The sequence below is a fragment of the Panthera pardus genome, unplaced genomic scaffold, assembly GCF_024362965.1.
Source record: "Panthera pardus isolate Hobbes unplaced genomic scaffold, ASM2436296v1 HiC_scaffold_20, whole genome shotgun sequence".
NCBI classification, from domain to species: Eukaryota; Metazoa; Chordata; class Mammalia; order Carnivora; family Felidae; genus Panthera; species Panthera pardus.
Genome location: NW_026526766.1, coordinates 2,466,599 through 2,490,161, shown reverse-complemented (window position 1 = coordinate 2,490,161; position 23,563 = coordinate 2,466,599). Strand labels below are relative to the sequence as shown.

General features: G+C 43.1%; 1 protein-coding gene across 3 annotated transcripts in view; it reads right to left on the bottom strand.

Moving 5' to 3' along the window:
* Window positions 1–23,529, bottom strand: part of SPIN1 (spindlin 1) — a 76,409-nt gene extending 52,880 nt beyond the window's left edge. For 2 of the 3 annotated variants that reach the window (XM_053907714.1, XM_053907716.1), the window contains exon 1: window positions 22,740–22,873. The gene's annotated coding sequence lies outside the window, so the exon portion shown is untranslated. Of the gene's footprint in view, window positions 1–22,739; window positions 22,874–23,403 lie in introns of those variants that run through there. The other variant, XM_053907715.1, reaches the window with a different exon arrangement.
* Between the last annotated feature and the right edge of the window lie 34 nt (window positions 23,530–23,563).

Genomic DNA, 23,563 nt, shown 5'->3' with positions numbered 1-23,563 from the left:
AATTGTGGTATCTCCAGATTTGTTTACCTTTTTCAAGACTGCTTTGGCTATTTGAAGTCTTCTGTGGTTTCTCACAAATTTTAGACTGTTCTGGTTCTGTGAAAAATTCTATTGGTGCCTTGACAGAAACTGCACTAAATGTGTAGATAGCTTATGGGTAGGATAGACATTCCAACAATTTTGTTCTTTCAACTCATGAGCATGGAACCTTTCCATTTCTCTTTGCATTATCTTCCATTTCTCTCATTAGTGTTTTACAGTTTTCAGAATACAAGTGTTTCACCTCTTTGGTTAAGTCTATTCCTAGATACTTTATTTTTCTTGGTGCAGTTGTGAATGAGACTGTTTTCTTAGCTACCCTTTCCAATGTTTCATTATTGGTGTACAGGAATACAACAGATTTCTGTACACTGCTTTTATATCCTGAAACTTTACTGAATTCATTTATCAAATCTAGTACTTTTCAGTGGAGTCTTAGGAATAGTATCATGTCACTTACAAATAGTGAGAGGTTTACTTCTTCCTCACCAATTTGGATATCTTTTTATTTTTGTCTGATTGCTGTGCCAAGGACTTCCAACACTATGTTGAATAAAAGTGGTGAGAATGGACACCCTTGTTTTGTTCCTTACCGTAGGGGAAAGGCTCTCAATTTTCCCCACTGAGGATATTAGCTGTGGGTTTCTCATATACGGTCTTTGTTATGTTGAAGCTATGTTCTCTCTAGACCTACTTTGTTGAGGGATTTTATCATGAATGGATGTTATACTTTGTCAAATGATTTTTCTGCATCCCACTGAAATGATCATACGACTTTTGTTCTTTCTCTTGATAATGTGATGTTTCACAGTGATTCTGTCACAAATATCAAACCACCCTTGCATGTCGGTAGTAAATCCCACTTGATCATGGTGAACGATTCTTTTAATGTATTGTTAGATTCAGTTTGCTAATATTCCGTTGAGAACTTTTGCATCTGTATTAATGAGATATTAGCCTGTAGTTCTCTTTTTTCCTGGTGTCTTTATCTGGTTTTGGCATCAGGGTGATACTGGCTACATAGAATGAATTTGGAGGTTATCCTTCCCCTCGTATTTTTTGCAACAGCTTGAGAAGAATAGATAGTAACTCTTTAAAAGTGGTAGAATTCACCTGTGAGGCCATCTGGTCTTGGACTTTTTTAGGGGGGAGTTTTTTGGTTACCAATTGAATCTCCTTGCTGGTAATCAGTCTGTCCAAATTTTCTATTTCTTCCTGCTTTAGTATCGGTAGATTATGTTTCTAGAAATTTTTACTCATTTCTTCTAAATTGTCCAATTTCTTGGCATATATATTTTCACAATGTTCTGTTAAAATGGTTTGTATTTCTGTGGTGTTGACTGCTATTTCCCCTTTCTCATTGATTTTGTTTACTTGGGTCCTTTTTTTCTTTATTAATGAGCCTTGCTAGAGGTTTATCAATTTTGTTGATCTTTCCAAACAACCAGCTCCTGGTTTCACTGATCTATTGTTTTTTCAGTTTCTACATCATTTATTTCTGCTCCAATCTTTATTGTCTTTCATTAGCTGCGTTTCCATTTTGTTTGTTTTTTCTAGCTCCTTTAGGTGTAAGGTTAGGTTGACATTTTTCTTGCTTCTTGAGATACTCCTATATTTCTATAAACTTCCCTCTCAGAACCACTTTTGTTGGATCCAAAGATTCTGGACCATTGTGTTTTCACTTCCATTTCTTTCCATGTAATTTTTTATTTTTATTTTTCAGTTGACCCATTCATTGTTTAGTAGCATCTTGCGTTACCTCCATTTATCTGTGCTCTTTCCATATTTCTTCTTGTGGTTACTTGCTACTTTCATAGCATTGTGGTCAGAAACAAATGCATGGTATGACTTCGACTTTTTTTAATTCGTTGCTATTTGTTTTGTGGCCTAATATGTGATCTATTCTGAAGAATGTTCCCAATGCACTTGAAAGGAATGTGTATTGTGCTGTTTTAGGATGTAATGTTCTAAATGTGTCTGTTAAATCCATCTGGCACAGTGTGTCATTCAAAGCTACTGTTTCCTTGTTGATTTTGTTTCAATGACCTGTCCATTGATGTAAGTGGGTGTTAAAGTCCCCTACTACTATTGTATTATTATCGGTAACTTCCTTTACAATTGTTATTAACTTTTACGTATTTGGGTGCTCCTGCACTGGGTGCATATAGTTGTTCTATCCTCTTGTTGGGTTGTCCGTTTGATTATTATATAGTGTCCCTCTTTGTCTCTTGTAACAGTCTTTGTCTTAAACATCTACTTTGTCTGATATGAGATCGCTACCCCAGTTTTCTTCTGACATCCATTTGCGTGATAAGTTTCTCCATCCCATCACATTCAACTTTCAGGTGTTTTTACGTCTGAAAGGAGTCTCTTGTAGGCAGCATACGGATGGGTCTTGGTTTTTTAATCCACTCTATCACCTTACGTCATTTGATTGGAACATTCAGTCCATTTACATTCAAAGAAATTATTGATACATATTTGTTGCCATTTTCTTGCTTATTTTATGGTTACTTCTATAGATTTTCTCTGATCCATTCTTCTCTTGCTCTCTGTCATGGTTTGCTGGCTTTCTTTAGTGATATACTTGGATTCCGACCTCTTTAGTCTTTGCATATCTATTACTGGGTATTGAATGTAGTTACCATTAGGCTTGTGTATATCCTCTGCATGTAGCAGTCTTTATTGATGGTCACTTAAGTTTAAACCCATTCTTTACTGCTCTCCCATCTTAAGTATACGGTGTCATATTTTACATCATTATATGAATCCTTTGGTTTTTACGGAAATATTCATTTTTACTGTTTGGGGGTTTTTATTACTTTTCATGCTCTCCCTTATGATCTTTCCTTTCCACTCAGAGTCCCCTTTACTATTTCTTACAGGACTGGCTACTGAGCCCATCATGAACTCTTAAGTTTTTGCCTGAGAAACTTCTTAGCTCTCCTCCTATTCTGAATGATGATCCTGCTGGATACAGTATTGTTGGCTACAGAAGCTTCCCTTTCAGCACTCTGAATACGTCATACCACTCCCTTCTGGCCTAAGTTTCTGCTAGAAAAAAATCTGCTCACAGCCTTATGCTGTTTCCGTGCATACAATGGTCTTCTTTTAGTGCTTTTTTTTTTTTTTTTTTTTTTTTTGGAGGGAGCATGCATGCAGGGGCCAGGAGGACAGAGAGAGGGGAGAGAATCCCAAGCAGTCTCCACGCTGTCAGCAGGGAGCCCAACACAGGGCTCAAACTCACGAGATGAGCTGAGCTAAAATCAAGAGTTGGGTATTTATAACCGAGCCACCCAGGCGCCCCTTAATTTTTTTTCTCTACTGCTTTTTGCCATTTTAATTACTGTAATTGTGTCTTGGTGTGCACCACTCTTGGTTGAATTTTTCTGTGGGATCTCTGTGTCTCCTAAATCTGGGTATGTTTCCTTCCCCAGACTCAGGAAATTTTCATTTATTAGTTCTTCAAAATATATTTTCTGCTCCCTTTTCTCTTCTTCTTCTTCTCCTTCTTCTTCTTCTCAGATCCCTATAATGCACATGATATTATGCTTGATGGAGTCAGAGTTCCCTAAGACTATTCTCAAGTTGCATAATTTTCTGTTCTCCTTGGCTCAGCTTCATTACTTTCCATTACTCTGTGTTCCAGATCATTAATTTGTTCCCCCGCTTCATCTCACCTATTTACTCCCCAGTGCATTTTTATTTTTATTGTATTCTTGGTCTTTTTTTTTTTAATCTCTGCATTAAGGATATCACTGAAGTCCTCTACTCTTTCCTCGAGTCCAGTGAATATCACTGTTATCATTACTGTGAACTCCCACCAAGCATTACTTCTACTTGTTTCACTCGGGTCTCTTGCTGTGGTTTGGTCCTTTCCTTCATTTAGGAGATATTTCTCTGTCTTCTCATCTTGCCTGACTTTCTATGTCTGTCTCTGTGTTAGGAGAATCGGTTACTTCTCTTTCTCTTTTCAGTAACAGCCTTATGAAGAAATCCTATTGTGCCCTGAAGTACAGGGTCCCCTGCTCCCCAGGGCCTGCAGCTTCGGGGAGTATCTCCTGTGTTACGTGTGCCCTGCTGCGATGTCTTGGCCACTTTTTCCTTCAGTCCAGTTGTCTGCAGAGGCTCTCTGCCTATTTGCCTATTGTGAGCAGTTTGGTGCCCCTATTGTGAGCAGGGGTGGTCCACTTGTGAAATGAGATGTGCACCTGAACTAAGGTCCCACAAAATGTGTGGGTCGGGAGTTGACCAGGTTTGTGTTGGTCTTCTAGGGGAAGAGCCCACAGCACTGGGACTAAGGGGAGCATGACTGGGAAGGATGGATTTGCCAAAACATGGTGGAGGGTGGGGATAGGTGTTGGCACAAGCAAATTAGGTTGTTGATTCCCACAGGTGGCCATTTTTTATTCTGGGGGGCAGGGGAGAGAAAGCATGCCTGTCAGCTCCTTTGTCCCCAGGGAGGTCTCCCTGTGATCCCTGTCTCCCCAGGCCACACTCTTGAGTTGAGCAAACCATTCTCCCTCCCGGCCGCCACCACTGTTTTTCCATCTACTGTTTCCACACTGCACCTGCTCAGGCTGCTGGTCATGCTACCTCTTTTAGGAGGGGGATTCTGCTTCCTAACACCCCTCAGGCTCTCCCAAGCCTACTGAAATCCCAGGCCTTAAGTCCTACTGATTGTAAGAACTTATGAAATTTGGCCCCTCTCGCTTTCAAAAGCAAATATTACTGGGATTCGTCCTCCCTGTTTCTGGGCAACCTGGTTTCTGCCCTCCTCCTTGCTGCCAGCTCTCTACCCACCACAGTGTCCATTTTGCTCCCGACTACATCTTCACCCTTCCTACCTTCTTTCATGTGGCACGTTCACGACCTTTAGTCATGGAGTCTGTTTTGCCAATCTGCACGTTGATTTCTGGGCTATTTAGGTTATCGTGAGTGTTACCTCGTTGTATCCATGTGAAGGAGCTCCAGATCCTCCCACTCTGGCATTTTCCCAGCCAACTACCAAAAAGGTATTTTACACACATTTGTACTACTAGAAATAATAAGGATGAAAAAAAGTGACTATACAAAAAGATGTAGGACTTCAGTTAAAGAAAAAAGATATGAGGAATGGAGATGCACTGCTGTTAAAAGATGTTAGGGACTTTTATCCTTATCCCAGAATAAGAAAAAATAAATAAATAAATAACAGAAAAACAAAAAACAGAGCAAAACCTAAGCAGACATAGAAAGTTGTAGTAGGGTTGTGGAAAAGAAATCTTAGAAATTTTATGTGTGGTCAAGCTAAGATTAAGATTTCAGTTAAAAAAAAAAAAGAATTTTAATATCAAAAGAACCCTAGTACAAGATTAGAATTTAGTTTCTGTTATATAGACAAAGCTTTTTCTTAGACTACTGGTCTGCTCTTACATAAGAAATTATAATCAAAGATTTTTCCATGCCTTTAATGTAATATCTTCAAAGAACAACTTCCTGTGTTCCATGTTATCTTTATCACGTCTTTTATTCCCTAGAAAAATAACAGAATCTTCTCTATTAGAAGAGCTAAATTTGGGGAGGGGGGGGTTACACGTACTTAGCACTGAAATCTCTTCACCACCACTGACTGGACAACCAAGTACTGCTTCACAGACCCATGATCCTGTCTGATCAAGTATTTTAAATACTTTGACATTTTTAAGAAACTTCCCCAGATCAAATTCTGAATGAGGAAAGAAAAACATTAATTTAACAATGTAACCTTTTGCTGGTGGAGGGTCTTGTCCCAGTACCGATGGCTGTTGACCCCGCAGGGAGGTGGCGGCTGTGGCATTTCTGAAAACAAGACAACTCTGAAGTTTGCCATGTTGAACTGACTCTTCTTTCAGGAACAATTTCTCCAGCACTGATGCTGTTTGATAGCGTTTTTACCCACAGAACTTTTTTCAAAATTGGAAACTTTTTTCCAACCTCTCAAACCCTGCCAGCTGCTCTACCAGCTAAGTTCATGTCATATTCTAAATCTTTCGTTGTCATCTGAACAATCTTCACAGCATCTTTACCGGGAGTAGATTCCATCTCAGGAAACCACTTTCTGTGCTCATCCAAAAGCAGCAACTCCTCACCTGCTCAAGTTTTATGACACTGCAGCAGTTCCATCCCCTTATCAGGCCCCACTTCTGATTCTAGTTCCCCTGCTGTTTCCACCACATCTTCCACTGAAGTCTTGAACCCCTCAAATCCACCCATGAGGGCTGGGATCAACTTCTTCCAAATTCCTGTTCATGTTGACATCTTGGTCTCTTCCTGTGAATCTAATGGCGTTTAGAATGGTGAGCCCTTTCCAGAAGGTTTTCGGTTGACTTTGCCCATACCCACCAGAGGAGTCATGATCTATGGCAGCTATAACCTTACAAAAGGTATTTCTTCGACAATAAAGTCAAAATTACTCCTTAATCCACAGGCTGCCAGATGGATGTTGTATTACCAGAATGAAAACATTAACCTCATTGGACATTCCATCAAAGTTCCTGGGTGACCAGGTGTACTGTCAATGAGCAATTATATTTTGAAAGGAACTTTTTTTCCTAAGCAGGTCTTAACAGTGGGCTTAAAATACTTAGGAAATAGGGGCACCTGGGTAGCTCAGCTGGTTAAGCGTCTGATTCCAGCGCAGGTCATGATGTCACAGTTCATGAGTTTGAGCCCCATGTCAGGCTCTGTGCTGACAGCTCAGAGCCTGGAGCCTGCTTTAGATTCTGTCTCTCTCTCTCTCTCTCTCTCTCTCTCTCTCTCTGCCCTGCCCCTGCTTGCACTCTGTCTCTCTCACAAAAATAAACATTAAAAAAAAAAACTTAGTAAACAATGCTATAAATAGATGTGCTGTCCCCACGCTCTGTTGTTCCATTTCTAGAGCACAGGCAGAGTAGATTTAGCGTAATTCTTAAGATCCCTAAAATTTTCAAAATGGTAAATGAGCACTGGCTTCAATTTAAAGTTACCACCTGCCATTACCCTCAAACTAGTCGGTGTCTGATGGCATGCGATGACTTCTCTCCAGCTGTGAAAGTCATAGGTGCCATCTTCTTCCACTAGAAGGCTGTTCCACCTATACTGAACATCTGTTGTTTAGTGGAGGCATCTTCACTAATCCTCTCAGCCAGATGCTCTCCATCACTTGCTGCTTCACCTTGTACTTTTAAGGTCACAGAAACGGCTTCTTTCCTGAGACCTATAACCTCCACCAGCTTCAAACTTTTTCGTGAGGCTTCCTTACCTCCTTAGCCTTCATAGAATTGAAGAGTTAGGGCCTTGATCGGGGTGAATCTTTGGCCGAATGGAACGCTGTGGCTGTCTGATCATCTACGCAGACGACTAACACTTCCTATCAGCAGCAAGGCTGTTGCACTTTATCATCTGTGTGTTCACTGGAGTAGCACTTTTAACTTCCTTCAAAGACTTCCTCTGCAATCACAACTTGGATGACTGGTACAAGAGGCTTAGCTTTCAGCCCATGTGGGCTTTCACATGCCTTCTTCACTAAGCATAATCGATTCTAGCTTGTGATTGGAAGTGAGAGACATGTGACTCTTCCTTTCCATTGAACATGAAGAGGTCACCGTAGGATTATTTACTGGCCTGATTTCAATATTGCTATGTCTCAGGGAACAGGGAGGCCTGAAGAGAGGGAGAGATACAGGGGAAGAGCGAGCAAATAGAGCAGTCAGAACACACAAAACATTTTAAAGCTGACCATCTTATATGGGCGTGGTTCGTCGTGCCCCAGAACAATGACAACAGTAAAATTGAAGATTAACTGGTCACACACATCACGACACAAAAATACCACAATAAAAATGTATGAAGCATTGTGAGGATTACCAAAATGTGACACAGAGACATGAAGTAAGCAAATACTGTTCGAAAAGCAGCGCCAGGGTGCCTGAATGGCTCAGTCACTAGAGCGTGCAACTCTTGATCTTGGGATTGGGGGTTCAAGCCCAACGTTGGGTGTACAGATTGCTTAAAAACATAAAATCTCTCGGGTTCCTGGGTGGCTCAGGAGGTTACGTGTCCAACTCTTGATTTCAGCTCAGGTCATGATGTCATGGTTCATGAGATTGAGCCCCTCACTGGGCTCTGTGCTGCCAACAGAGAGGCTTAAGATTCTCTCTCCTTCATTCTCTGCCCCTCCCCCACTACTTGCATATGCTCTCTCTTAAAATAAACAAAGCATTAAAACAAATAAAAATAAATAAAATCTTCAACAAAGAGAAAAAAGGCACCAACAGACTTGTTCAACAAAGGGTTGCCACAAACCTTCAATCTGTTTTAAAAAAAAAAAAAAAAAAAAAAAAAAGGCAGGGGCAGCTGGGTGCCACAGTCAGTTATGCCTGATTTCGGCTCAAGTCATGATCTCACAGTTCGTGAATTTGAGCCCCACATCGGGCTCTCCGGTATCCGCGCAGAACCTGCTTTGGATCCTCTGTCTCCCTCTCTGCCTCTGTCCCCCCTCTGCCTCTCCCTAGCTCATTCTCTCTTTCAAAATAAATAAATACACTTAAAAATAAAAATAAAACACTATCTGTGAAGCACAATAAAGCAAATCATGATAAAACAAGGAATGGCTATATTAAATTACATGGGAAGCATTATCAGATAAAAAGTAATACTGGGGAGCCTGGATGGCTCAGTTAAGCATCCAACTCTTGATTTCGGCTCAGGTCATGATCTCAGAGTTGATGGGATGAAGCCCCATGTGGGGTTCTGCCCTGACAGTGCTGGGACCTGCTTGGGATTCTCTCTCTCCCTCTCTGCCCCTCCCCAACTCTCTCTCAAAAATAAGTACTTTTAAAGATCTGAAACATCCTGGCACATTATAAGTCATAATTCCTGCTATTATCTTTAAAAACTGTATATTACAAAAATAACCAAAACCCCTCGTCAATTACATTCTAACATCTCATCTGATCTTTAACCACCACCAAATTTTAAGTCTTTTATCACAGTTATTGTTTTATTGATGTTTTTAGAAACCTGTACCTGCAATAATGCTTTATCTTCGAGGAGATTCATGGAAAAGACCCTGACGAGTACTCTACAATAAAGATTTCTGAAACTCTTAAAATCATAAAACTGAACTGAGAGTAAGAATTTCTAAAACTCTGAAGTGAAAACTGATGAATTCATAAAACTGCTAATAAAAGATGAAGAATTACAGAAGACTAAATGAGCTGATAATCGTTAATTTTTATGACTTCATTTCAAACATCGCTAGCTCTTTAATATTTTGTTTTACCGATTTAAAGGACTCCCTTTTCTCCTCTCTTTATCTATAGCTTAAGAGCAATTTCATAAAGTTTATCTTTACAACAAAGGTTGACAATATAGGTTTCTGCGTGAGTTCAATAAGAATCTGTTCTCCTTACTCCTTGTAACAGGAAACAATTAGACAAGTCCTCAGCTGAACATTTTAGCCTAAAGAAGGTGTTTTATTTTTAAAAGCTTTTTTTTTAATGTTTATTTATTTTGAGAGAAAGAGAGAAAGAGAGAGAGAGAGAGAGAGAGAGAGAGAGAGAGAATGAATCCCAAGCAGGTTCGATGCTGTCAGCACAGAGCGTGACACAGGGCTTAAACCCACGAAACATGAAATCATGACTTGAGCCAAAACCAAGAGTGGGTCACTTAACTGAGTGAGACACCAGGCTCCCCTTGAGAGAGACTTTCAAAGTTCAATCTGAGACTCCTTACGAACAGTTCCACCAAGTGGATTTGAAAAGAGCCTTTATGGTCAAGTTACTATTTTTGCTGCACTTATGTAAATAATCAAGCCAAGTTTATCAAAACTAGACTTAATTTGAAAAATCAGTCTTCCTGTTCTTTTCAACAGAAATAGTAATAATTATAAAGATAAAAATAATATTGAATAATACACCTTTCTGGATGTCAGATTGTAGTCTGTTGTCTTTGAGGTGTTTTTTTACCCGTAAACTGAACTGGTTCCCAAATTCTAGTTTCCTCCACTATTTGACTAGAACTCTAACATTTCCAATTTTCTCCCACTTTTTTGACATGGAATCACTACAAAACTAAAATTAATTTTCTTGAAGCCATATAAACTAAAGCTGGACAACCTGATATAAACTTCAGAGTAACTACAATTGTTCATGTGTAGACAGTCCTCATGCCACTGCTATGTGGCTGCTCAGAAAGACCACCAGGGACGCTCACACTGCAAACCAGGAACATCTGTCAGCTCGCCACTGCCTGCCCCTCACTCCATCTGAAGATGCTCAGAACCTTGTATTTAGAAACCTTAACTAGCTACTCACCAAACTTAGAAAACTGAATTTATAATTTGCTCGAACTACTAACCTTTTTCTTTTGTTACCAAAGAAATGCCTCATTCAATTACCTGATCACTCACATCTTACAGAGGCCAAATTTAGGTGGAAAACCTGCCTCCAACACCACCCCCTGAAATACAATATCCTCTTGTTCATCCTGTCCTACATATTTTGAGGATAGGTGTTTGCTAGGACATTATGTTGTGCCTATGTAATTATTTTTTTAAAAAGTGTAAACTGACTTAGGTAAAACCTGAATCTAATTATAGCCCATTTATTTGATTGGTTAAATCTTAGCTCCTGGGAATCCCTGCTCTGGGGAATTTTTCAATCCTTGGCTCTTGTTCTCCTCACTATATTCTCTCAAAGGTTTTAAAACTATTTTTTTTTTTAACATTTATTTATTTTTGAGAGAGTGTACTCAAGTCATGCACATGAGGGAGGGGCAGACAGAGAGGGAGAGAGAGAATCGCAAGCTATCTCCACACTGTCAGCACAGAGCCTGATGTGAGATTTGAGCTCGCAAACCAGGAGATCATGACCTGAGCCAAGATCAAGAGTCAGATGCTTAACCAACTGAGCCACCCAGGCGCCCCTCTCTCGAAGGTTTTAAATGCCTGTTGGCAGCCACTCACATGACAAATGGTATCCATCAGGATCAAACAACTGGATGATATCAAAAACAATCACATGAATAATGACAACAGTGACTACATGGCCTCCAGCCTGATGACTCTAATGGAAACAACAAATGTGCTTATTCTTCTGCCTATTTCAGCGGTAGTAATCAAGAATAACAGTATAATAGCTGGTCATACTCTCAGCCTAAGCCAATGACCAAAAGGATGTAATTGTTAAAATCAAGGACAGGCAAAGACCAGCCTTGAGGATCCCCCATGCAGACAGAACCAGTTTACTCATGCAGGCAAAGCTTAATGCAGCTTACCAGGCAAGGCTAACTTGACTTGGATCATTACTTTCTTGTGCCTCTAAAAATTACAAGCAAAACTTGAACGGTTTCCCAAGGTTGATACATGGCAACCACTGACTGATTCCATATTATTTAAGAGAATTCTAACATCATAACTAATCTCTATGAATAAAGTCACTGCCTTCTCACTATGTAAGCTTCTTTATAACAATATACCTGTAAGCCTCATTCTATGTTCTGATTTGACCGCTTACAAACGGTCATTTTGGTGTGTGAGCACCAAACATTTACTAATTACTACTTCAGTTATTCATTGGTCTTACTCTGGCTATTTTGAACCTTTGACACTATCAAAGAGCCAAATTTTCCAGAAATGAAAAAAGTACAATAGATTTAATGGAGACATTAACAGTAGCCTAATCTTATTAAAAATTAGCGAACTAAGAGAGATCAGAAGAAAATATCCAGAATGAAGCATGCAGAAGGTAAGAAACTGAGAGGGTTGGGGTGCCTGGGTGGCTTAATCGGTTAAGCATCCGACTTCAGCTCAGTTCATGATCTCCTAGTTCGTGAGTTCAAGCCCTGCACCAGGCTCTGTACTGCTTAGGATTCTCTCTCTCCCTCTCTCTCTCTCTCTCTCTCTCTCTCTCTCTGCCCCTCCGCTGCTCATGCTCTGTCTCTCCTTCAAAAATAAATGAGCATTCCCTTCCCCTGCTCATGCTGTGTCTCTCTCTGTCTCAAAAATAAATAAACGCTTAAAAAAAAATTAAAAAAAAAAAGAAAAGAAAAAGGGGCGCCTGGGTGGCTCAGTCGGTTAGGCGTCCGACTTCGGCTCAGGTCGTGATCTCACGGTCCGTGAGTTCGAGCCCCGCGTCGGGCTCTGGGCTGATGGCTCGGAGCCTGGAGCCTGCTTCCGATTCTGTGTCTCCCTCTCTCTCTGCCCCTCCCCTGCTCATGCTGTCTCTCTCTCTGTCTCAAAAATAAATAAACGCTTAAAAAAAAAAATTTAAAAAAATAAATAAATAAAATAAATGAGCATTAAAAAAAAAAAGACAAAAGAGGGGCGCCTGGGTGGCTCAGTCGGTTGAGCGTCCGACTTCAGCTCAGGTCATGATCTCACAGTCTGAGTTCGAGCCCTGCAACGGGCTCTGTGCTGACAGCTCAGAGCCTGGAGCCTGCTTCAGATTCTGTGTCTCCCTCTCTCTTTGCCCCTCCCCTGCTCATGCTCTGTCTCTCTCTGTCTCAAAAATAAAGACATTTAAAAAAATTTTTTTTAAAAAGAAGAAAGAAATTCAGAGGGTCTAATACGCTTCCGGTGGATTCTTAGAAGGGGCAGAAGGAGGCAGGAAGTAGAAAAACTTTAAAAGATGGTGTCTACGAACTTTTCAAAAGAATGAAAATTACTTTAGTACATATTTACTAAGAACTAAAAAACAAAATATAAATAAGTATATACCTAGACACATCACAGTAACATTGTTGAAATCCAAAGACAAAAATGTCTTAAAAGTCTTAAGTAAAAAAAGACAGTTTCCACTCATGGGAGCAAATATTAAACTGACAACATACATCTCATAGAGAAAATGAAGCTGAAGATGTAATTCAGTAACTTCTTTCAATGCCTCAGAAGAAAAACAAGTTAGGAAATTCTATACACATCAAAACTATCCTTCAAAATCAATTTGTGAAATTTTTAGCTAACATAATCAGAGAATTCACTCTTAGCAGCCATACAACAGGTGCAAAACACAAAGTATTCTTCAGGCAGAAGGAAAATATTCAAAGATGGGGGACTGGAATTACAGGAAGGAATGAAGAATAATAAAAAGGATAAATCTAAATAACTATTGATTATAGAATAATATTTTAAAGATAAAATAGATACAGAACTAAAGCAGCACAATAGTTGCAATGAAAATGAGATAAATGGAGTTTAAGTGCCCAGGAAATGGAGGATATACCCAAATATTATATTTTGAGAAGTCAAAGATGCAGGTTTTAAATAATTTCCAAGTTAATTGGGCGCTTGGGTGTCTCAGTGGGTTAAGCATCTGACTTCAGCTCAGGTCATGAACTCATGGTTTGGGAGAGCCCCACATTGGGCTCTCTACTGTCAGCACAGAGCCGGCTTCAAATCCTCTGTCACCCTCTCTCTCTGCCCCTCCCCTTCTCAAAAATAAACATTAAAAAATAACCTCCAAGTTAACAAAAAAATAAAGAACAAGGATCCAAAGAAAAACAAGAGAGAAAAGGGCACATTAAACAAGTTTAATAAAGAGAAAGCATGTATTAAGATTTAAACCCAACTGTGTCAGTTATTTTGTTAAACGTCAACAGACTGAATTTTCCAAACGTAAGGAATATTGTCAGACTAGGTTTTTTTTAATTCTAACTATACATTTGACAAAATAATCACTCAAAATATAAGCACACAGAAAAGTATGACAATAAAGGGTAAAAAGAGATAACAGACTGCATATACTAACCGGAAAAAAAAAGTGCAGCTATATTAATATTCAGCTAAGTAAACTTTATCTCTAACAATACTTTTTTCTCAAAGAGGAACATTCAATGATTTTATAAGACTCAACTGATGAGGAATATATACAACTATAAACATGTATGCACCTAACAACATATCCTCAAAATATATAAAGCAAAAACTATCAGAACTATGAAGTAACAGACAAATGCAAGATCAGGGTATCAATACATTTCTCTTTTGAATCGATACATCCAGTAGAGTGAAAGAAAAAACAAGTAAAGACACAGAAGAATTTAACATGACTAACCAAGTTGAACTGGCAAATATAGGCACTGCATCCAACAAATGCAAAAGCACATTCTTTCCAAGCACACACTGGATATTTACAAAAATTCATCATATGTTGGGCCATAAAGCAAGCTTTAAAATTTTCATAAGCTTTTAGTGTTCTGGCTACAATGGAATTACAGTAGAAATATAAGTAGAGCACAGAGTATTATCACAGTAGTGAAACTACTGTGTATGACTCTTATCATGGATATATATCACATATTTATCAAAACTTCTAGAGTATACACCATCAACAGTAAATCCTAACATAAACTATGTACTCAGAATGGTGATGATGTGCTAACACAGGTTCAGTAATTGTAACAAACAAATGTTCAATCTGGTGCAGGATATTGATAATGGGGGAGGCTGGGGACAGGGGCTGGGGGATCAGGAGATCCAGAACTCAGTACTTTCTGCTCAGTTTTGCTGTGAACTTAAAACTGCTCTTAAAAATAAAGACTTATCTGTAAGGATAACCCCAGAAACCTTAGTTAAGAAAACTCAACACAAAATAATGCCCATTTCCCACCCCTGCCTTCCCACTCCTCTTCTTTTCTCCACCCCACCCTTCCTGTACTTCCCTCTGCTTTCTGCCCACTATAGACACATAAAAGACCAGCACGGTAGGAAGCTGCATCTGGAAACATGATCACTGGCAAGAGGAAAGGGATATGGAAAATCTCACTACTGCTCTTAAAGTTTGTGTGATGACTCTCTTCTGCTCCCATTTCACTGACCAAGATAAATACATGGCCACATCTAACTCAGGAACCAGAATGAGATACTACCATACACCCACTGAAATATCTAAAATTACAAAGACCAACAATACCAAATATTGGTGAGGATGTAAAACAACAAGGATTTGTTCACCGTAGTGTGAATAGAAACTGGTATACCCACTTTGGAAAAGTTTGGCATTATCTACTAATATTGGACAGAACATACGACCCAGCAATTCTACTCCTGAGTGTACTGAACAGTAAAGCATGCAAAAGAAACACATACCTGAATGTTCACATCAAGTCCACGCTCGTGAATCCCGTGACAGCCACGAAAATGAGCCTCCTGAATCACCTACCCTGGGGAGGTGCGCTACTCTGAACTCACCATCACCCTTCCCACCAGGACCACACTTCCCACAGGCTGTTTCTAGCCAAAGATCAGCCACAGGCAGAATACTAAAGCAGGCTTATTCCTGCAGGACAAGAGACTCCTGTCACTCCCAGCTCTGGCTGGAAGACTCCTCACTGGCCTTGCTTAAACTTTCTTAAAACTACACTGCAGTCACCAGACTCTGCCTACCAAACATTCTCTATTTCTTTCTCTTCCATATGCAACAGACCAGCAAGGTGCTGACAGCACCCTCACATGTATTTCCTCTGCTACATCTAAATGTGATCCAAACTTGCTGTCTTCTGGCTCTTTGGAGGCTTGAACCAACAGTCTGAAACCAGGAACAACCCAATATTCATCAAAAATGGAATGAAGAGCCATGAAAAGTACAATTCATACGTGAATAAAAAAACAACTCTAGTGACCACATGGTTACATGAATGGCAATTCCACAGTTGGTGTGGATTAAACAACACCAGAGTAAACCGAAGAAATTACTAGTAGTTGCAACCCAAAGATTAGGTTTTTTTTTCTTTCTTTTTATAAACATTTTTTGTTAAGTAATCTCTACACCCAATGGTGGCGCTTGAACTCACGACCCCAAGATCAAGAGTCACATGCTCTACTGACTGAGCCGACCAGGCACGCCCCACCAAGATTAATTCTAAATTAAGACCATTCCACAGACATGCCACTCTAGGATGCAACTATCCCCACCATTTATGGATCCTGCAGTTCCCACTGTGATTTCTGACCTTAACAGTGACCAGAGCCCTCTAGGATCCTGGGGCTCCCTTTGCAGCTGCAGGGTAAGGCATGAGCACAGAATCCTCCCAGAGTGGGTGACCAGGCCTGTCACAACATTCCAATCTCCCTAAGCCTTTGGATGCCTTCTTCCTCTATGGTATACCAACAGTTTTGGCATCTCAGCTTTGCTTAGACAGACCACCTTTTGTTTCAGGCAATCAACCAGAACTCTAATCCCTCAAGGTACAACACTGATCCAGAACGTCTGCTGATGAGCCCACATCAACAAATACGGCCTAACCTTCAGGTCCCTTCCATCATAATCCCACTCCCCTTAAGATCCATTCCCACAAATATTCCCCAGGTTCCTACCTATACAGTGGCAAACCAAACTATCTTTTGGGTCACACACTGCACCTCCCACTTTGGGGCCTGCTAGGATCATCCCTGGGGGAGGGAAGGCAATTACAGGTTTTCCAGGCAAAGGGGGATGAAGTTCCTCACACAGGTGACAGAAACGCTGCTTCTACTGGCAAAGGAAGCCCAGCAGAATTTAGGTCTCTAACTTAATGGGAATCTGACCGAATGTCCCTAATCCAATTCTTAGAATCCCATTCTTTATCCATCAGTGCTCCTGCTTACAAATTTGGAATTCAAGATGAATTTTTTTACAGCAGTCAAAGAAACTTTCAGGTCCCTTATGTGGAATCTGAGTTAAGAATTTAAAGCCCTGAGCTCATCATTTCGCTTTGTAATGTTTTAACTTCGCTAGACTGAACCACATCCCCGGTTCTAGTTTGGGCGGGCCACGGGAGAGTTCTAGTGCAGCACCTGTGGCCACACACGTGCAGCCTGCGTTCACTGCTCTTCTGGTCGCCCTCACTGATGCCAGGCAGACTGGGCCCTGCAAGGCTGCTGTGAAGGCTTGCCCTTCCCCCAGGCTCCCAGAGAGTCCTGCCCCCTGTACCACAGGTGTGGTGAGCTCCAGGACAAGGGCCCACCTTGTGCAGGGCACCCACAGCACCAAAGTCAGAGGCAACAGAACTGACACAACTTTCAATTCATCCTGTACAGCAGACCAGACATACCCACAAAGCACCTGGCCAACTACTGCCCAGGGCACGGGTTTGAGCAGTCACGACCCAAGCACCAAGCTGAATACTGGAAAACTAATCATGGGCAAAAACAGGAACAATTTCTGTTTTCACGAAACTCAACATTCTCAAGAAAATAAAAAGTCATTACATTACATTCATTTACAGTATAATTTTGAGAAGAGCAGTAAGGTCAGCAGTGTCTCTAATAGGAGAACTTAACTACAGGGAAGTCAAGAAAAAACTCAAAAACTTCAGAAAGTTGATGGCTGTGGTAGCAGGTAATGGATATACAGAGTTCTCTGGACTATTCTACCTTATTACAAAAATCTGCGAACTCACACAAAAAGAATTTCGTGAAAAAGTGACACTTAAGACAAACTCTAAAGAAAGACTAGGGGAGTGCCTGGGTGGCTTGATCCCTTGAGCATCAACTCTTGATTTCGGCTCAGGTCATGATCTCAAGGTTCATGGGATGAGCCCCGCGTCGAGCTCTGTGCTGACAGCCCTGGGCCTGCTTGGGATTCTCTCTCTCTCCCTCTCTCTCTCAAAAACAAACAGACTTAGGGAGAAAAAGAAAAAAAAAAAAAAAAAAAACCTGGAAGAACCGAAACAAGAACCAAAACAAAACATTCCAGGCAGAAGAAAAGAACAGTGCCCCGCGGTCTGGCGGAGAAGGTGCCGGGCACAGAAGAGCGACAGGCGTGGCTGGAGCAAGGAAAACAAAGGGAGATGTGATGCCGGTGAGGCGAGGCACAAAGGATAAAAATTACACATGCCTGTGAGGTCGTGTTATGAAATTGTGTCCTTAAAGCAATGGGAAGCCACTGAGAGTCTTAAGTAAAAAGGTGACATAATCAGATCTACCTTTTTAAACTGGAATTTTTTGACACTAACAAAATTTCAAACATGTTTACCTTTTACCCAACAATCTATCTTAAAGCTATACCTGCAAAAACACAAAATAACAACACATCTACAAGGTTATTCCCTACAGCAGCACATATAACAGCAATAAAATACAAACAACCTGTGTTCACCGTTATGAAACTATAAGCACAAAAGAATGGAAAAGAGCTTGTATAAAGCAATCTCCAGAATGTATTAAATTAAAATAAAAAAAGAACAAAAACCCCACAAAAAACAGAAAAGTGTTGAGTTCTACCTTTTGTTTAAAAAAGGAAAGGAAATAAAAATATGCCAGTGCTTGTATCTGCAAAAACAAAACACTGGAAGAATAAACCAGAAACTAACAAAAAGGGGGCACGAGGGGAACGGTGCAGGAGACAGGAATGGAATGATGTGCCCATACCTCTGTAACACAGCTTTGGCTTCTGAACTGCATAAATGTTTTACATACTGAAAAAACATACATTAAACAAAATGAACGCAATCATTAAGCACTAAAGATTTCGTGAAAATAAACCAAATTAATAATCAAATTGGTAAGAATCAGAAAGAAAATATTTTCAAATCATTTCATAATTCCAAATGTCAACTGTGCATCCTTATGTAGATATATTTTACGAACAAAAAGGACTGTAATGAAATACAAACCAACACTATGCTGTTACTGGTGTTTCCAAACGTCATTTACACTGCAGGACAAAGGGAAGTAATGTTGCAAAGAATGCAAATTTTCAATGTTAGAGAAAAAAGGATGAACTCAAAGGAAAAACCCTGAGTTGTTAAATACGAATTGGAAATATCAATACAAAATCAAGTTGCATGTATTTCCCACATCTGTCTAATGAAAGTAGGGGCATCCCAGTAGCAATAAGGAAACACAGAACCAGATTTTGGTATCTAACTTCCACTCTCCAATAAAAGCAGCTGAAAGAACTGGCTGATAAAGAAAGCACAAAGTGAGTCATAAGCATCTGGTATCAGAAAGCAAGAAATGGTTCAAAGATTAATGGGGTGGCACCAAGGGAAGACACCCAGCTTGAAGGGACTGCATGGTGCCCAAGTTAAGACAAGCTGAGGAAAAAGAATGAGGACTACGTGATTAAAACACTGAATATACCAAAGCCAGGACCTAGATTAATTACTATGATTTAAGATATAAGACTAAGTAATGTACAAACATATGGACATGTAGATTCACATGCCTGTGACTACAGAGATCATTTATAGATACACACAAGGCCATATACATACACGTCCAAAAATTACACGTAGGCTCTAAGGATATGACTATAAACAAACTAAAACTTATTATAAATACAATCTAAGTTTTTTAAAAAGTTGTTCTGCCTTTGTAAAAGACAACACTACAATCTAACAACACCTAAAATGGTATAAAAAATATTTTACTAGTCTCTTCATTTACACTCTCAATATTTGGATAAAGTAAACATCTACGCTGAATGTATCCCTCTCCCTCCACCTCCTCCACCCAAAACACTCATCACATTCAACATTCTAGTGACTCCAGACTGACTCCCCTTGTCCCAAATGACTTCATCCACCGCCTCCCACAGGCTGGACTAGAGATCCTGCGCTGGCAGATTCCTTCAGTCCACCTTTCATGCTGCTTAATGCCTTCCAATGGCTTTCCCCACCTACAGGGTAAACACCAACTGCCTGGATATGGTATGCAGAATTACGTCAAACCTAGCCCCAAATTCCTGCTACACAGAATGGCCCTGCCAAACTACAGCTGGTGTCAGCACTGGTAATGTCATCATCACCAGCATCGGTACCCACAGGGCACCCACTACAGGGACCTAGAAGTTTGCACTTGATGAGGTAGGTGTTCTAATCCCATCTAACAGATAAACACGCATAGGAGTAAATGCTAACACAGGGCAATCTTTGGTTGGGATTCAAATCCAGGATGGTCTCAAACACTCTCTGCGCACCTCTGCTGTGGCTGTCCTTCTCTGCTCTCCTGCTCTATACTCTTGATCCTTCTCGGGCATCACCTTCTCCGCCAAATGCTCTCAGCATCAAATTCCCTCACCACATGCAGGCAGATCTTCCCCACCAGACTGAAAGGTCTGCAAGGGCACATCTTTATGTATTATTGCCCATACATGACTCATTTTATTAAGAACAAAGATTCGATTAAAAATTGCATTGAATACTGGGGCACAACTTATCAAACTGTTCACTTCAACATTAAAAATACCATGCAAAGTTCAAAAGCAGGAAGAAAAGGAAATCAACAATGACTGGCAGGGGCTGTTGCATTTCAGGACTGCACCGGGAACTCTACAAATTCAGTTAATGCTCAAGATGGCCTCGTGCGACAACTCAGAAATGGCAAGTTCAAAAGGCCAAGAGGTGGCGGGGGTGGGAGTGGGAATCAGTTGTGTGGCTTCAGACCAGGACGGAGTGGGGCTGGATTTCCACCCAGACACCGCAGAGTTGAAGGCCACACTATCTCCATGGCCAACTCCAGAGCCCACAGCCTTCTCACAACGCCATAATGTCTGCCAAACTGAACAACATACTTGGGCAAAATAGTTGATTCCCTCTTCCAAGTTCTTCTCATTCAAGGAACAGGGAAAGAAAACATTCAATTAAGCATCAATAAACATAAGCAAGTATTTACGTAGATACGTATTAACTGCTCTTTCTCAGCAAATTAAGATCCTGTTAACAGCTAAACCAAAAGAAATACTCAACAGCATTATTTTTAATCTCTAAATAACCCATGTGATTAATTCTTCAGATACAGCATCCCTACCATGTAATTTTAATGTACCAAGAAAAAACTGCTAACAATTAAGAAGTACAGTGAGTGAAGCTGTAAATGATGGACAATCAAGTAAATCACCGGACACTGAAAACACTATTATCAAATTTCTCAACTTATGACTTCAAGTTAATAATCCTCATATCTTATGACTAACAGCCAAATTTGAGATACTGCCATAAGATGCACAGGCACACACAAACCCCATCAACGTCCCAGTTCACACTTCAGGGACAGGTACCATTATCTAACACGCTCTGTATGGACAGCAATGATCAACACTTCATCGTCACCTGAATTTCATGGGTGTTAACAAATGTTCCATTAAAAACACATCAAAAAGAGATCTGCCACCAACCATGGGAACAGTACTGCAGTATTTCTCAAGGCCCTTAATTCGATGAAATGAATTGTGACCCTAATAGAGAGCAAAACACAGCACTGTTTCCCAAATTTAGGTGACCAAGGAACCCTTTGTTTTTCCTGTAGTATATCTTAGACCTAGACTCACAGAGACACTACCTTAAACAACACTTCAGATATTCCAAAACTAAGTAAATGCCTTATTCTGAATTGGTAACTAAGGGTACTGTCAGAAACAGTAGTGGTGGAATTTCTGGGATTTATCCAAGGCTTTAAAAAATATATACACATATATAGACAAATATATATTAAACATAGAGAACTACAGGCCTTTTTTACCTTACACATTTCACAACATCTTAACAGTAACCATTTCGCTACTCAAGACCAAAACTAAAAACATTCTATTTTATTTCTCACTAGAAACTAATACCTACTATCCGTAATTTTGACATAAACATTGTGCGACCTTTACTCGTTATCAAGTCTGATAACGAATGGTTTCTGTAAACTCCCGGCTCTTCCAATTTCGGGGTGTCTGACCATCAGCCAAGGCTGGGGGAAGGAACTGAGGAGGTTCCTGGTTGATGTGACCCCATGTGAAGTGTCACCACCTCTAAAAGGATGCTCACAACCTCTAAGAGCATTCTCAAACTCAACCTGCCCCGGGATACACCACCAAGGGTAGGCCGGATTTCCATTTCCTAACAAAAGCTGTGTGGAAAGCGGTCACAGCCCTCTCCCTCCACCCTTTCCAGACCAGAGTTCCTTCCAGAAAATTCCAACACAGGAAAGTTACAGGTGTTCACGTCTCGGAAGGTATGTCGTCTCCAGCTGCCGTGGCGTCACACGCTCGAGTGTGCCCGGTGCCGCCTCCTGATGCTCCCGCTAGCGCAGCCCCTCCACCCGCGTATCCCACCCCGATGTGCATGGAAACTCCCGCTCCGACCCCAGGTCCCCCAGCGCACGGCACGCGACACCGCGTCCGCACGACCCCGCTGCGTCAACATGCGTGGTGCGCCCCCCTTGCGGCCTCTCCCACCGGGGCCCCCAGAGCCCACCCCGAGCACTGCGCAGCTTCTGCGTCGCCCCATCCATCCCGGCGCCCGGGGCGCAGCGCGCTCAAGGTCACTCGGGAGGCTGGGGCGCGAGGGGCGGCCCCGGGCGGGGGCGGGGCGGGGGGGGGGGGCGACCCGAGCCCGCAGCGCCCCGCCCCTCCCCCCGCCCGGGAGGGGGGGGTCCCGTCCCGCGCCACGCCCGGCCGATTATGCAACGCTCCTGCGCCCCGCCCCCGCCGCCCCCCGCCCGCCGGCGCCCAGGCCTGCGGAACAAAGCGCGCGGGGCCCGCGGCCGGGCGGGCCGGGCGGCCGCCATGTTGGCGGGGGCGGCGAACAAAGGCGCGCGGCCGGAGCCCGAGGCCCCCCACCCGAGGCCCGGCCGGCAGGGGGCGCTGTGCAGGCGCCGCCCGCGCCCGGACAATGCACCGCGGCCCGGCCGCCGCTCCCCGGGCGCCGCCGCCGCCCCGCAGCGCGCCCCGCCCGCGCCCCCCTCGCGGCCCTCGCTCTCCACCCTCCGACCCGCGGCACGCGGGCCTCACCTGCCGGCCGCCGAGGCCGCCGTCCGCAGCCCGCGGGCCCCGCCGTCCCGCGCCGCACTCCCGCCCCGGCCCGACCGAGCCAGACGGCGCCGCCCCGCCCCCGCTCCGCTCCGCGGCCGCCGCCGCCCGCCCCCGGCCGCACGGCGCACGCGCACTGCGCTCGCCGACTGCGCCGGCCGCGCCGCCCGGCCCCGGCCCAACGGGCCGCACTGCGCAGGCGCCGCAGACGGCGGGCGGGGTCTGGCGGCAGGGCGGAGCCTAGAGGGCCTCGGGGCGCGGCCTGGAGCCCCGAGCGGATCGGGGGCAGCTCACCTGCAGGCGGGGCGGGGCCTGGCGCTGCAGCGGTACACGGCCCGGGAGCCGGGCTAGGCGGGAGGCGGGACTGGGCCTGGTGCGACTCACCAGGCCGCGAGGCGGGGAAGAGGCGGGACGGAGCGCGACAGGGCCCGGCGGCTGGGTGGAGCCCGGCGGGCGGCGGGCGGGGCCTGGGGCTGCTCACCTGGCGGCGGGTAGGGCGGGCCAGACGAAGCTGGACCTGGCCCGGCGGCCGGGCGGGGAATGGCGCCACTCGCCCGGCGGTCGGGCGGATGCTAAGGGACGGCGCGGGACGGGGCCTGGGGGCCGGGAGGGGCCCAGCGACCGGGCAGGGCTGGGAACTGCTCACCTGGCGGCGGGGCTGGTGCGGCTCTCACGGGCCTAGTGGGCGATGGGGCCTGGCGCCGCTCACCTGGCAGCTGGGCGGGCGGGACGGAGCAGGGCGGGCCCGACGCCGCTTTCTCCGGGTGGCTGCGTGGGCGGCCGGGGCGGGGCCGGGCGGGGCTCTC